This window comes from Acomys minous (genome assembly GCF_964271855.1).
Source record: "Acomys minous genome assembly, chromosome: 7".
Classification (NCBI taxonomy): Eukaryota; Metazoa; Chordata; class Mammalia; order Rodentia; family Muridae; genus Acomys; species Acomys minous.
In genome coordinates, this window is record NC_140488.1 from 23,626,690 (window position 1) to 23,642,062 (window position 15,373).

General features: G+C 39.4%; 1 pseudogene across 1 annotated transcript; it reads right to left on the bottom strand.

Annotated features, from left to right (window-relative positions):
- Positions 1 to 13,600: 13,600 nt before the first annotated feature.
- LOC311601834 (U2 small nuclear ribonucleoprotein B''-like) lies at positions 13,601 to 14,270 on the bottom strand (annotated as a pseudogene). Its single transcript has one exon. The product of its transcript is annotated as a U2 small nuclear ribonucleoprotein B''-like (transcript).
- Between the last annotated feature and the right edge of the window lie 1,103 nt (positions 14,271 to 15,373).

Sequence of the window (15,373 nt, forward strand, 5' to 3'; positions counted from 1 at the left end):
TAGCAAAAATGGTCATCTTACCAAAAGAAACCTACAGATTCAATGCAGTTCACATCAAAATTGCAACATAATTTTTCACAGACCTGGAAATAACAAATCTCAACTTCATATGGAAAAACTAAATACCCAGACTAGCTTAAACAATCCTGTACAATAAAGGATCTTTTGGAGGAATCTCCATCCCTGATCTCAAGCTGTACTATAGAGCAACAGTAATAAAAAAAAATGCATGGTACTGGCATAGAAACAGACAGGTGGATCGATGGAATGAAAATGAAGAACCTGAAATAAACTCACCCACTTACAGACACCTGATTTTTGACAAATAAGCCACCGCAATGATTCAACTAGAGATACACTTGGTAGAGAAAACCAAACACAGAGAGATGTATTCTATGTGGCCACATTGGGGAAAGAAGCAGAGAAGTACGGAGACCCCTCCCTGCTCCATCTCTATTCATAGGTTTAAATAGAGGGTGAGAGGTATGCCTGAGTGGTCCTGGTCAAGTTGTGGTCCCAACTCATCATGGTCAGCTAGTCTCTCTTGCAAGATGGCTTGACAACTTGTCAGAAATGCATGAAATTTCTTCCTGGGAGACAAGTTCATTATCCAGTTGGTACCAGGCTTTGGTATTTTCCTTCCCCAGCAAGAGATTTCTGAGGGAATTTCTAATTGCTTGAGGACCATCATTTCAGTAGTCTGAGAGTAAAAGGAGAAACACAAATGCCTCTTTAGAATGTCTTCAGGCCTGCCTAGGCAGTTCTATGATTCCCCGCCCCCCAGTTCTTCCCTGGTACCATATCCCCTGCGTTCAGTTTCATCATGCCCCTTCTCATGTGTCCTGCTGCTGGGGAGCTGGTCACACAGAGGTTCCAGGAGGCTCTGGAAACATCTGTTGTCATCATAGTCTTGTGATTGGCACCTCTTAGCACAGATCCTGGAGCTGGGTAGGCAGTGATCAAATGCACTTAAAGTCAATGGCTATTAAGACTCTGTCTCCACTTACTGTTACACAGGGTGAGAACTGCTACACGCACTTGCTCCTTCAGGATTGCAGAGTCCTGGGGTGTTTTTTAAAAATCTTTTTATTTTTATGTTTTGGGTGTGCTGTGAATGGAAAGCAGATCTTTGTGGGGGACTACCAGGCATTGAACCAAAGAGTCCCACTCCCAGCTCTATTTTCACATTTTCTATAAGGAGCCATGTATCATCAGTAGCAAGACCTGATTTTAGGCCTCAGCAGAGGCCTTAAAGTTCATGGCTTAAATTTACCAATCTTTGCCTTAAATTTATTTTTTGAGAGTTGTACACATACAAAGAATAGTCTACAAAGTTCCATGCTGACCACTTATAGGAACGGTTAGAGTTAGTGGCAGAAAATCGAGAGGAAAGTACCCTTCCATTTCTATCCCCGTTTCTCCCAGTTCATGAGTAAAGACCATGAGTGAAGACCTTTCATGTCCTGGGCTTTCCGAGATGCTCATAGCTTCGAGTTCTGCTCAAGTAGAATTTTCTAGCTAAAATTATACTCAAGCCACCAGTGTTTATTTTTTCACTTCAAAGAAGGGAACACAGTACTGGCCTGTGACTCATACACAGAAAGTGTTCATCACGATGCTGTCAAAACTTTCCAAGGGGGGATCCAGATATTTGCACTGCCTCCTCTGTAGCTCAGTAGACAAAGAGTGTAGTGTGGACCGTTTGAAGCGAACAGCAAAATTACTTACCAAGAGCCTGCTGGGACTAGCAAAGTCCACGCTGCTTCCTAGCATCCAATTGGATGAAAGTTAGTGAAACTTGTGTCAGGTAAGCCCTGAGCTCTGTTTCTTCACTTTTAAAATGTATGTAGTGACAGTCACCAGTAACCCCAGTATTCCAGGAGTTGAGTTAGGAGTATAGTGCGTTTGAGAGAAAATACCTGGGCTGTGTAGAAAGGTGGTGCCTTCCGTGAACAATGTCTGTGGAAGTCCAAGACATAACAAATCCCATCACTGATGGTGAATGTAGGCAGTCCCATCTGTAGCTGAGGAGCTATTGTCAAGGGTTCGCTGCTAGGAGATGAATGGTATAGCCCCTGGTAAACTAATCATGCTACAGTACAAGGTCACTCATTCAAGAATATTTGGGTAGCATAAATTGGTCTTAATGGCTTTTTTTTTTTACAGCACACAGATTCATGGGTATAGGAAATTGGGGCTGGAGGGGGACAGTGAACCTGGTAAGAGTTTGGGGAGGGGTTGAATATGATCACAGAACAGTGTACAAATTTCTCAAATAACAAGTTAGTTATATTTGAAGGAAAATAAAGATGCTAGGATGCTGTCTTGAGAACACTTCAAAATCAGAATGATTAATGAATAAAACAAGACTTGAATATATCAAAGTCTCTGCATCCCAGTCTTCCCCAAAAGGGTAGAACTGAAAAAGAATTAACTTTAAAATGAGGAAATGAAGATTTCACTCACGTCCTCACGATTTGACCACTTTGAGACCCTGAACAAATGAATTCCTATTTCAGCCTCAGTATCCTTGTTTGTACAACTGAGACAATCCCCACTTTATGCAATGAAAGAGGATAAAAGGAAACACTAGTGATTATTAGTTTTTCTTCTTCCCTTCCATGGTTTTTTTTCTTTGTACAGTCATGAATTAAAAGCAACAACGGGTAAAAATAATATGCAAGATGAAGGCACCTCCCTAGGTAGTATTTGGAGACTCACAGTAAGCTGTCTTCCACTCACTGCTGAAAGCACAGCATAGAGAACCATCCAGGCCACAAAGAGCTTGTCTTATGGGATTACCTCACCTCACTGGAAAGCATTGGCAGGATTCCCATGCCCCTACAATTTCCCAGGTACAGTTCAGGCTACCCCAAGTCCCACTGGCCCATTTAATAAGATTAGAATGCACATTTCCAGTTGTTGCTGTTTTATAAATTAGGTATATTATAACTTACTTTATTGACTAAAGGTGAGATGTCAGAATTCCCTCAGCTCTCTGCCAAGAATTTTATTTTCAGACTTAACCAACAACAACAAAAAAATCTCCAGTGAGTGTGTATACATTCATCGTTTCATCATCCATGGCCTGTACACTCCTGTTGCTTAGAGGAGATTATGGGGTTCACTCGGAACCATGGCTTTACTTCTATGGGTTTCAGCAATTTTCCAAGGTACACACCTTAGTGTTACTTCTGTAATTAGGAGGAAAATAGGCTGGAGCCACCAAGATGGCTCAGTGCATGAAGGCACTTGTCATCAAGACTGATGGTTTGAGATCAATCCCCCAGGTACATAGGGTAGAAGACAACAGGAGGCTCTATGAAAGTTGTCTTCTTACCTCTACGCTCACACTGTAGGGTGCATGCACACACACACAATAAATAATAAATAATAAATAAAATGAGTGTGTTAATTGTTAAAAATTAAAAAGGCAACTTTCAGCATCTGAGATCCTGAGCCAGAGTTTCTGCTCTGCCATCTTACTGTGTACCCTCAGCCAAGTATAATTCACTTTGTCTGAGTTTCTGCATAGAGAGAAGACTACCTACCTTATGAAGTTATTATGTATGAAACACTGAAGATATGATTTGGCTGGATATGTCACCTATAGTTCAGTGGATGGCACTAAAGTTATGACTGTGTTGCAGCACTAATTTCACTCAGCTTCTAAAGATAAAACATTAGAAAATTGGAGAAAGATGTGAAGGAAGGCTTGATTTTATCCTAGCACATTGTATGCATCCATGAAATTCTCAATGGATTTTTTTTTTTAATGTTGGGGCTTGCCAAAGTTATCATGAGTGCTAGCATCACCATTGCTATTCTTAGGGACTTCTTTGTGGGGAAGTATCTAATTCTATGCTAACTAGTCTGCATCTTGTTTTGTAAAGTTAAAATGTAGAGAGTGGATTGTAATTTTTTTGCAATGACGTGTTTTTAGCAATGAAGTAACAACTTTCAGAGATGTGCTAGCAATAAGACAAAGCTTGTGGTCTATCTTGAGCTGCTTGGATTGCCACCTCTAGTTCTGCGTTTCATATACACATCATGAACACTGCATTAGTTATTGTTCATGCTGCTGTGACCAAGCACTTGGCAAACAGCAAATTCAGGAAGGAAGGTTCCTCGTGGCTTAGAGTTTGAGTGGAGGGGGAAAATGGTGCCAGTAGTGTGTAGCAAGAACTCCTCACCTCCTCACATCTTGGTCCTACAAGATGTGGCAATGGGGCTGAGCTATAATATCTCAAATCCTGCCTCTAGAGACTTACTTCTTCCAGTAGGCCTATCTCCTAAAGGAAGCACACTTTTCTGAGACAATGCTACCAACTGGGAAACAAGCACTGGAATACATAAGCCTGTAGGAGGCATTTCACATTCAAACAACAAGCACATATTGGATTTTGCGTTGATTTTTAGTTTTCTACTTTATCATATACAGCTTCATGTTATGTGAGTCTATTACTTATTGCCTTAATTAAATAACATATCATTTTAAGTACCGTAAAAACTTGCATGAGAATTTGAGGTGATTAAAGAATATCTGTGTATTTCTTACCTGAGGTTAGAGCCAGTTGAAGGAAAGACCCAAAGATCAAGTAAATAGAAATCAAATTAAACGTCTTTACTACTTAAAGCTATCAGTACAACCAGGTCCTGCCTTGAGCAGCAATCAGTACCTCACTGTGCTATCTGCCTTATGAAAGTCGTCAGATTGATTCCATTGGAAAGCATTCTATCCCATTAAGGTTATGGAAATGGGTAATGAGAAAACCAGCGCCCACATAAGCAGTCATAGCCTAAAAGAGATAGGAGGAAGAGGCCAAGGTCAAGACATCAAGGTTACCCATCCTTCATCAATTGAGTCATTTACCTAGTGGACATTTTTATGGCTTAAGTATTAAATATTCCTCCAGGGACTCATTTGTTAGAAAAGCTGGTCCCCAGTATGTAGCACTATTTTGGTAGATTGTTGAACCTCTGAGATTTAGGGGTCTAATTGGAAGAAGTTCACATGTAGGGGATGTGAAGCAGGAGTGGATAGTCATGTTCTAGAGCCCAGCCCTGGTTCCTGGCTCCCGTCTACTTTCTGATCTACCCAGGTGTAAGCAAGTGTCTACTTCCATGCCTTCTCCATCAGGATGGACTCGCTTCTGTCAAATCATGAGCCTTTCTTTAATTAAGCTGCTTTTCTCTGGTGTTTTATCAAAATAACAAAAAAAATCAACTAGTGAGTGAATCAATGAGTACAAGATGAAAAAACAGGCCAGAAATCATGGAACATAGAGGTGTAAAAGGATAGGGAGTTGGGTACCATCAACTTTTCTTAAACATTTTCTCTCTTGACAAGTAAGAATGTGGACAACTATGGATATAGCTCAGACATGATGTCTTATGGAGATTCATTTGTTCATGAAGCTACTTTTCAATACCACTTCTTATTTGAGATAATCTATTAATATTGTTAGTGGGCAATGTAAGATTTTCCATAAGTTTTAATGAAATATACATCAATATTATCCAGCCCCAAACTTGGATTCCACAGCTATAGTAAAATCTACAATCTTGAGGCGTTACCTTACTCTGTATTTTTGTCATGAAACATAAGTGTATCCTTACTAATGCTACCTATCCAAGACCACTACCCAGGGCACTCTCTCTGCCATCTCAGAGACAACTGTCTCTCATCTTGTCTTTTTACCTCAAAGACTAACACAACCCATCCTTTTAATGTGTACTCTCAGGCTTTTGTCTCGATGATCATTTCACTGCAAGAATAGAAGCCATCAGAGAGCTTTGTTTTTTCTTTTTCAAGAAGCTCATAATATGGGCTCATTTCCTATCCCATTATATTTGGCCTTTTATTCTGTTACTATGGATACATCATCCTGACCTTTCTTTGCCGAGGTCCTCAGTTTGTACATGGCAGCTAAAGACCTCTCCCTTGTTCAGGGATACCACGCAAATGTTTCTTTGATATTTCCCTTATATTACCAATTGTTCTTTCTTTGTCTGAATTTTCCCTCAATCAAGCATGTCTCTTCTGGTTGAAAACACTACACAGTAAAATCTCCCTTTCTATGTGCCACCCTGGGTTTTCTGTTTACAGCAAAACTCCCTGGAAGTGATAGATTCCCTGTCTTAAGTCCCACAGTTCCAGTTCTCTCGTGAACCATTGCCAATCATTCTTTGAGTTTGTCCCTCCACTGACACGGCAGTTATAAAAGTCATCAATGTCCTCCCAGCACAAGCAATTCATTCTTAGTTATCTTAGTTAATCCATCAGCCACATTTGACAAAACCTATTGCTTTGTCCTTTTTAAACTTGGCTTTCAGGACACCCTGTTCCACCTCTCTAACTGTTCTTTTGCAATTGCCTTTGCTAATTTCATCTTTACCCCCTGGCTTCTAAATATGAAAATTCCACAGAGTTCAACCTTGGGGCTTCTTCTTTGTTGCAAGAGCTATCACTCACGCTTATAGTTCCAAAGTGTGTGTGTGTGTGTGTGTGTGTGTGTGTGTGTGTGTGTGTGTGTGTGTGTGTGTGCAGCCCAGATCTCTCCAAAGAACTCCATATTCATACATCAGCAAGTATCACCAGTTAGTTATCTAGCCAACAGCTTAAACTTCATATGTCCAAAACTTGTGATCTGCTTACCACAAAACTGATTTTTCCTAGTTTTTTTTTTTAATCTATGTCAGGAATAATAATTTTGTTCTTTCAGTTGCTCTAGGTCATGCTTTTCCTTGAATATTAAAAGAAGTGATTTGGGGAGCTGGAAAGATGACTCAGCAGTTTAGTGCAATGGCTGCTCTTCCAAAGGTCCCAAGTTTGATTCCTATCACCCACATGGTGGCTGACAACCACTTGCAGTTCCAAATCCAGGGAATCCAACACCCTCTTCTGGCCTCTGAAGGCACCTGGCACACATGTGGTACAGAGACATACATGCAAGCAAAACAACAATACATATAAATAATAAAGTAAAAAGGTTCATCAGCAAGACCCGTTTCTTGTACCTACCAAAGATGTGCTAATTCCAATCACTTCTTACCAGCTTTACTATGACTAAATCTCTTAACATGCTGATATAGTTTATCCCTTGTCCTCTCTACACAATTAGTTCATTTTCTTAACAGTTCTTAAAGTGATCTCAATAAAACATTACTGTTATCATCTCATTCCTCTGCTTAAAACTTCCAATGATTTCCTGGGTCTGTCTGAATAAAACACAAAGCCCTCTCTCCACTTCATGGTTGGCATTATCTGTCCTCCTGTCCAGCTGACTCCCCCTTGTTGTACCCTCTTTGGTCACACAAGTCACTTTGCTATTCATAACTGTTTAGGCATCAGCTTTGTATCTTTGCACATACATGGTCTCTGCTTGTGCTATTCTTTTCCCACACAGTACTTGCTTGGCTCATCTTCCCATTTCCTTCAGATCTTTGCTCAAGTATCATCTACTATTTGAGACCTGTAGACACCCAATCAAAAAATACAACTTCGCTGCATTATTATCTGACCTGTACTCAGAGCTTGCTATGTTGAACTTATGTGCTTGATTCATTAAAAAAAATTATGTTAACTCCTTTTGCCTACTCATCCCACAATATAGACTACTTGAGACAGAAGAAAATACATTTTGTCTAGTTCCTCACTGCTTTTCTTAGTTAAGGTTTCTGTTGCTAAGATAAAACATCATGGCCAAAAGCAACTGGTGGTGGGGCAAAAATTATTTATTTCAGCTTACAGTTTCACAACAAAGTCCATAGTTGAGGGAACTCAAACATAGCAGGAGCCTGGATGCAGGAGCTAATGAAGAGGCTATAGAGGAGTTGTGCTTACTGTTTTTATCAGCCTGCTTTCCTACATCAGTCAGGACCCATAGCCCTAGGTGTCACTGCCATAGCATTCTGGGCACTCCCACACCAATCATCATCATCCAATAAAATGCATCACACACTAGTCCGCAGGCCAATCTGTTGGGAGCATTTTCTCAACTGATTTCCTACTTCCAAAATTACTGTAGCTTGTGTCAAGATGACATAAAACTACCCAGCCTGATGTTTTGGTTTGTGGTATGTAGCAAATACTCAACATATGTATGTTTTTATCAGTAAATCCAAGGCTTATACAGAAGATGAACTGCAGATTCAATGAGCTCCCCATCAAAACCCCAATGACTTTCTTGACTGAAACAAAAAAATCCATAAAAGAAAAACAAAATGAACAAACCCAAGTTCATATAGAAGCACAAAGTACCCCAAATAACCAAGCAACACCAAGGTTGGGGACCCAAAGCCCCAAAGAAACAGCAATAAAAGCAATGATGAGGGTGAAAACTTTGGATCTTAAAATCTTAAAACATGTTCTATTTCTCCAGAAACATATTTACAAAAGTACTATTAAGCAATATTCTTTTCAGGGTTTCTGCAATAAAATGAAATATCAAAATAAAGATGCGCCAGCATAGAGAGAAGCTCTGAACTTGGGTAGAAATCTTTGATGTGAGATTCTAGGAAAACAAGAAGTCTAAAAGGTATAAGGAACAAGCTCCTAAGAAATCCTAAGAAATGGGTATCAGAATTGCTCACAGTTGTTTGTCAAAGCCCAGAGAGTAAGAATTCTCACTGTTGACCGACATAGAGTAAAGGGTTTTAGATTCATCCTCCTGCCAGAAACAATAAGGCCAAGCAGGAATCTATGAAAAATGGTTTTCCTAATACTGGAAATCAAACAACAAGGTCTGGGGATCATTAGTGTCACATAAATGAGGACACCAGTGTAAACCTGAGAGGGTTTCTGGATGGTGCCAGCAGAGAGGACACAGAACCTAGCAGGAAGCTAGAATTCCAGAAGAACACTGTATTAGGGAAGTGCAGATGGCTGCAGAGAGAACTGGGGAGGTGTGCAGAGGACTCACCTTAAGCATCTTCTAGCATGTGCATATGAGGAAGATAACCCAGGCAAGGGAAAGAAGCACCCAGAGGATTCGATGTATCAGCACTTAGTGCACACACAGGGAAAGAATGGTGCTTATTCTCAATTAGCCTGACTGGAAGGCTTTATACTTCACAGGCCATAGGCCGAAATGCTTACAAGAGTCCTCCTGTTCAATAGCAGGGTAGAAGTAACCCTAGACTAAACACTACTCAGGGACTGTCCAACAAATCACGAAAGCAAGACCCAAAAGATGAAACTATTTCCAAATAACTTAGCAAGATCTCAGACAGAGCTCAAGAATATTTACAGGACTCTACAGTATCCAACAAGGTAAAATTCACAGTGTTTGGCACCCATTCAGAAGTTGCCAGGTGTGCAGAGAAGAAGGAAAATATGACCCATAATGAGGGAAAAAGAAAACCCATCAATCAAGGAACTGACACTACAAGACATGTTCCAGGATTTCCTTCAGGCAGAAGGGAAAATGATACCAGATGGAAATATGAAGAGCCCCAGAAAAGGTGACTAACTGGGGAAATATATAAGCCTTTTTACTTTCTTATTATTACTACTCTAAAATCCTATTGACATTTTAAGTCAAATAACACTATACAACAAGGCATGTGACCCATGTAGAATGTTCAACAGCAGAAACAGGGATCAGATTGGTTGATAATTAAAATTAATAGAAATAATTCTTTCTTGCTGATGGGAATTACAGTTCTCATAGCTGAGATTTGACAATCCCAAGGGGTTCCTTCCTGCATGACCTTCAGCAGTACACTGCTTCAGTGGTCTCTTTCCACAGCCCTTTGAGAAAATTTCTACCATCTTCTAAAGTTTTCCTTTGTTTTCCTCTGTGCTGATTCTAATGGCTTTCTTCTTCGTTTCACTCCCTGTCCCCCATGTTAGAAATCCCCTGTTTAGGCTGCACACTGTGACCTTAGAGTTGTTGACCCTTGCCGAAGGAGATCTTGTGTTCTAGGCTATCTTTGATTTTTTTTAACCTTTGAAAGAAATAGGCAAGTCTTTACAGGGAGCTACCCAGAGGATTAAGGAAGTTCTTACAGGGAGCTATTCAGGCTATTGTATTCTTGCCTGGGGGCTAGGGAGAGTGGGATTAGAACAGATCCTGTTGACCTTGCTATATAAAGTCTTACTAGTCCACATTAAAAGAAGTCTGGATCAGAAATTTCCAGACTTGACTCATTATTTCCCACATCTCTGCCCCCCACTTTCAATCCCCACTCCCTCTTTCAGGTAAACTCTGATTCGATTTGTCCCACAGGCCGGGACAACTCCTTTTACTTTCAGAGGCATTTTGAAAATCAACATCGTCCAACATTTTGTCATGTGGGGTTTTCCGTAAAGAAAGACAGACTACCACCCAGCCTGCCTCAGAGAAGATGATGAGCATCAAAGAAATTCCTTATGGAGATGGATTCAAATGTGGCAAACCAGCCACTGGGAAAAGTTTCCTCATTTCTGCCACAGACAGAAATCTGTTTATAAATGGCCAAACTTGGATGCAGGCAGAGTTGACAGCCAAACTCTGCCAAGACAAGGTAAGCAAGTCCTCAGTTGTTCCTGCCTCACAAATATGTCTCCCAGATATACTGGGCCAGAAGGTTGAAGAAGATGCTCCAACATTATAGTGAGTTCTGGGTGACTGTTCAGGCAGCAAACTGTCTCTGTCATCTTCTCATTTCAGAAGCTGCTAACCTGCACTTCCCGTATACTCAGGTAATCAAGTTTATTCCTTCTCAAGTCTCTGATGGAGTTCAAGACCAGATAGTTTAGTTTTACAATGAAGCTTAGTTGTTTAGGGGTTAAGATGTTTTTAGGTCTAGATAGATGTTTTAAGTTGATAATGATGAGATATGATAGATATTGATTTACATTCAGAATTTTAAATGCACCAAGATAGGAAAGGTGTTTTATTCAAGGTTGCCAAATACAAATAGCCAAAAGACTATGGATGTAACAGTTATATAATTCCTGGGTTTTTTGTGGTTCTTCTTGCTGTAGGTAGTTTATTCTATATATGTATAATAATATAAATGTATATGTAAAAAAGTAAATAGTAAAAAAAGAAATAGAGGAAAAATACTATACAAGATGTGGTTCTTCCAAAAACACCCAGTGTGCAGAAAATTTTTTCTATCACCACCACCCTTACTTGCATAGACTCATTCATTAAGATATTTCCTATTAATGTGGTATTTAACTAAGTATAAATCTAGATAGACCCCCAGCTGGGTAGCGTTTAATGTGGCTCATTTCTCTTATAACACTTACAGCCCTAGTCTTATCCAGCTTATTAGCAAATTTCTTTAGGATGGAGACAATTCTTATTGTACAGAAATGTTGTGTCATCCCACACTTTTCAAAATCATTTTCCATACTGCCCTTCCACGGTGTTTCCCAATACTCTTATTATTATTTTGCAATTTGGATAGTGACCTAGAATAGCAGAAATACTCGTTGCAGATGTGGCATAACTTCTGTTGCTGTCAAATGAGGAATACAGCTCACACAACAACTCTATCTCCAAAACTGCAGATATTCATTTGATTCAAGGACATGCTTTGGCACATAGCAACTAGAAGACAAGGCTGGAAATTTTGATTTCCCTTGTAACAAATTTGAACAAGCTTATAAAAAATGTGTTGTTCTCAACATAACAATGGGGCTTACAAGGTTATGGAATGGTTTTGAGGATACTGTAAGGTTCAGCTGAGGCATCTGCAAAGCAACTCTGGGAAGTTTGGTACCATCTGGCATGTGTCTGCATTAGAATCAATCCACTTTCCCAACTAAAGGAGATAGAAAGTAACTACCATGGCTGTGAAGAACTAAAGTTTGCCTCACCTCAGCTATGGACTCATTTAGACCAGCATGCATAGTCCCTTTCTATCTCATTTTCCCACTTACATACATACTTTTGCTGTCCTTCTGCTTCATCCATGCATGCTTTATTGTATGGCTTCCATTCCTAGTTTACTTGATTTTATAGACTATGACAAGTCTTTGTTGACTTTATAGATGAAACTGATTATTATAGACATGCTATTCCAGACCCAAAGCCTTCTTAGCTCCTCCTCTTTTCATTTTAATTTATTCAAGTTTATGTTTGGATTGTCATAAAGTCATTTAGATTTTTTTATCTGTACAACTCTTCCATGAGTTTTAACACAGGTATATATTTATGTAGCCATTACCACAATGAGGATACAGAACATCATTATTTCCATCATTTTAGAGGATTTCCTCCATTGTAAAGAATTCCCTGTGCAATTCTTTTATGATTATACTTTGTTCACGTTTAACCACTGGGAGTTACTGGTATGTTCACTATCCTTATAGTTTTGCCTTTTCAGAATGTTATGGAAATAAAAACATAGGAAACACTACCTTTTGAGAGTGTGTTATTTCACTCAATGTAATAATTTTGAGATTCTTTAATGTTATTGTTGGGGGTGGTAGTTGTGGCTGTGGTAGTGGTGGTGGTGGTGGTGGTGGTGGTGGTGGTGGTGGTGGTGTGTGTGTGTGTGTGTGTGTGTGTGTGTGTGTGTGCATGTGTGTGTGAATTGTTTCTTTTATGGCTGAATGGTATCCTAATTGTGAGACATTTATCATTCACTTAAGAATATTTGGCTTAAGCAGGCACTGTGGCACATGCCTGTAATCTCAGCACTCAGGGAAGCAGAGGCAAGTGGATCACTGTGAATCCAAGGCCAGCCTGGTCTACAAAGAGATTCAAGGAGAGTCGAGCCTACACAGAGAAACCCTGTTCCCCCCCAAAAAACAAAATAATCATATTCTTATTTTGCTTATTAGCAAATGTGGATTGTTATAAACAAAGCTGTTACAAGTGCAGGTGAAGACTTTTAGGAATAGACATTTTTATTTTTTGTAACTATCCAGGAGTTGCATTGTCAATTAATACACAGATCCATATTTTAATCATATAAGAGACTGTCACAATCATTGCCATGTATGCTAAAACACTTTCATTAGGAATGCATCTCCTTAAAGATGTAGTGTTGTCAGTAATTGCCATTTCAGTCATCCTTTTCTTTTTAAGATTTATTTTATTAGTATTTTGTGTCTCACTGTGTGTGCAGGTGTGCACAGAAGCCAAATGAGGGCATCAGATACCCGCAAACTGGAATTACAGATGGTCATGAACAACCAATCATGATAGGTAGGAACAGACCTTGGGTCCTCTGGAAGAGCAGAAAATATTCTTAGTCACTGAACTATCTCTCCAGGTCCTATGATGTTTATTTTGAGACAGAGTCTCACTCTGTAGCTACAATTGGCTTTGAACAACTCGTTTGTCCTGATTTGAGTGCTGAGATGAAAGGCATAAGCCATCATATTAGGTGTCTTTTTCATGGATATCATTGATATAGCATCTTTGTCTATTATAACATTCTTGTCAATAAAAAAAATCTGTTTTCTTCTATGATACTAGTAGAGCTCTCCCAATACGTTTAGTTATTATTTGTGCCTTTCTCCCACAAACTTCAACCTCACTTCCAACCAGTTAAAACAATTTCACTGAATGTGATCAAAGCAAACACTATAAATAACACGATCAAAGCAAACACTATAAATAACACCAAGTCCTTTAAAACTGGCATTCCATAGTTATTTATTGGCATAGGTAATCTTCATAGCATGGTATGGTGTGATCTTAAACCCTTGTAGAGCATCTTTGGCAGCTCCAGCTTGCCCATCATTTTCAAATTCTACAAATGCAATGTTATGTCTCCAGGGTACCAAGCAAACTTCCTTGAACTCAGGGAGCTGATTGAACAACCTGGATAACATCATCTTATTCATCTCTTCTGGTAAGTTATTTAGGAATAGGATATAGTTTGGGGATAATAAAGGACCTGAGGGTTTGGTGCTCCATTTCCTTGAGAGTTAGCTGGATTTGGTAGTCCCTGACCAGGTTTTTTTGTTTGCAGCTGCTGCAGCCTGTTCCATGGTTTTAGCTTTCTTCTTTTGGTTTTCCTTGTCAGCAAAAGTGCTATGCATTTTAGATATTATACCAGAATCTGTTTTTACATACTGAATTCTCATCGCTGTACCATAAAATGGAAATCTTTGCAACTGTCTCAAAGCTTTTGTGGATGAGACCAGTTCCTTAAATATAATAAAAGCCTGCTCCCTCATTTTCACGGTCTTCAAAGCCATGATATCTACCACGTGTCCAAAATGAGAAAACAAGGCATACAGGGATCTCTTCAATTCTTCGTTTTTAATTTTTATTCATATCATTTATATAAATCATGTGATTTAGTCTAATATCCATGTTTGGGTAAAACCCTTCAAATAGCCTGAAGCCTGCACCTCTGTGTCGTTTTTTTAACTATACAATTTATAGGTTACTACCTTCTTTGTGGTATAGTTGAATCTGACATTCTATTCCTTTGCCATTTCCTGTGTGTGTGTGTGTGTGTGTGTGTGTGTGTGTGTGTGTCATCCTTTATTACAGTATATTTGCATAGGTCTTTGTAACTTCTAAGCAAAGGAATGTGCCCCGTCTAGTATAGAAAGCATGCTTCTTAATATTTTGGGGAAACATCACATCTGTCAAGCAGACTAGGGCCAAATTATAGTCCAAAATGTTCCAGAGGCTCAATACATACACTGACACCGTAAATTTTAGAGTAATTGTGTTTGGACAGAGAGTTTTTAGAGAAGAAATTAAGATTAAATTTGTGGTCCTAGTGTGATAGCATTTTGAAGAAGATGACAAGTTTTCAACACTCTAGATAGTACTCTGTGTACCAAGGGACACACACACACACACACACACACACACACACACACACACACACACAAGATCAGGCTGACTTTTAATTTACACAAAGCCTCCTTCTGCTACTGAGTGCTGCATGCCTTTCCCCGTGTTCTCCATTCTGCTTTCCTGCATGCTTGCAGTTCAAGATATGAACTCAGGGCTCACCTGCTTCAGTTGCCATGCCTACTTGGTGCCTCCGCCCTAGTGTTATATACCCTAACACTCTAGATCAGTGGTTCTCAACATTCTTAATGCTGAGCCCCTTTAATACAGCTCTTCATGTTGTGGTGATTCCCCAATCATAAAATTATGTGTGTTGCTGCTTAATAACTGTAACTTTGCTGCTGTTCTGAATCATAATGTAAACATCTGATATGCAGGATATCTGATATACAACCCTTATAAAAGAGTCTCTTGATTACCAAAGGGGTCACAATGCACAAGTTGAGAATGGCTGCTCTAGAACCATAAGCCAAAACAAACTCTTCTTGTATAAGTTGCCTTAGCATCATGTCTGCTATAGGTCCATCATAATACCCTTCATTGCATTGAGATATAGTGCCTCTTTCTAGTATGTGGAGTATTTTTTTTTCATGAAAGGATGTTGAATT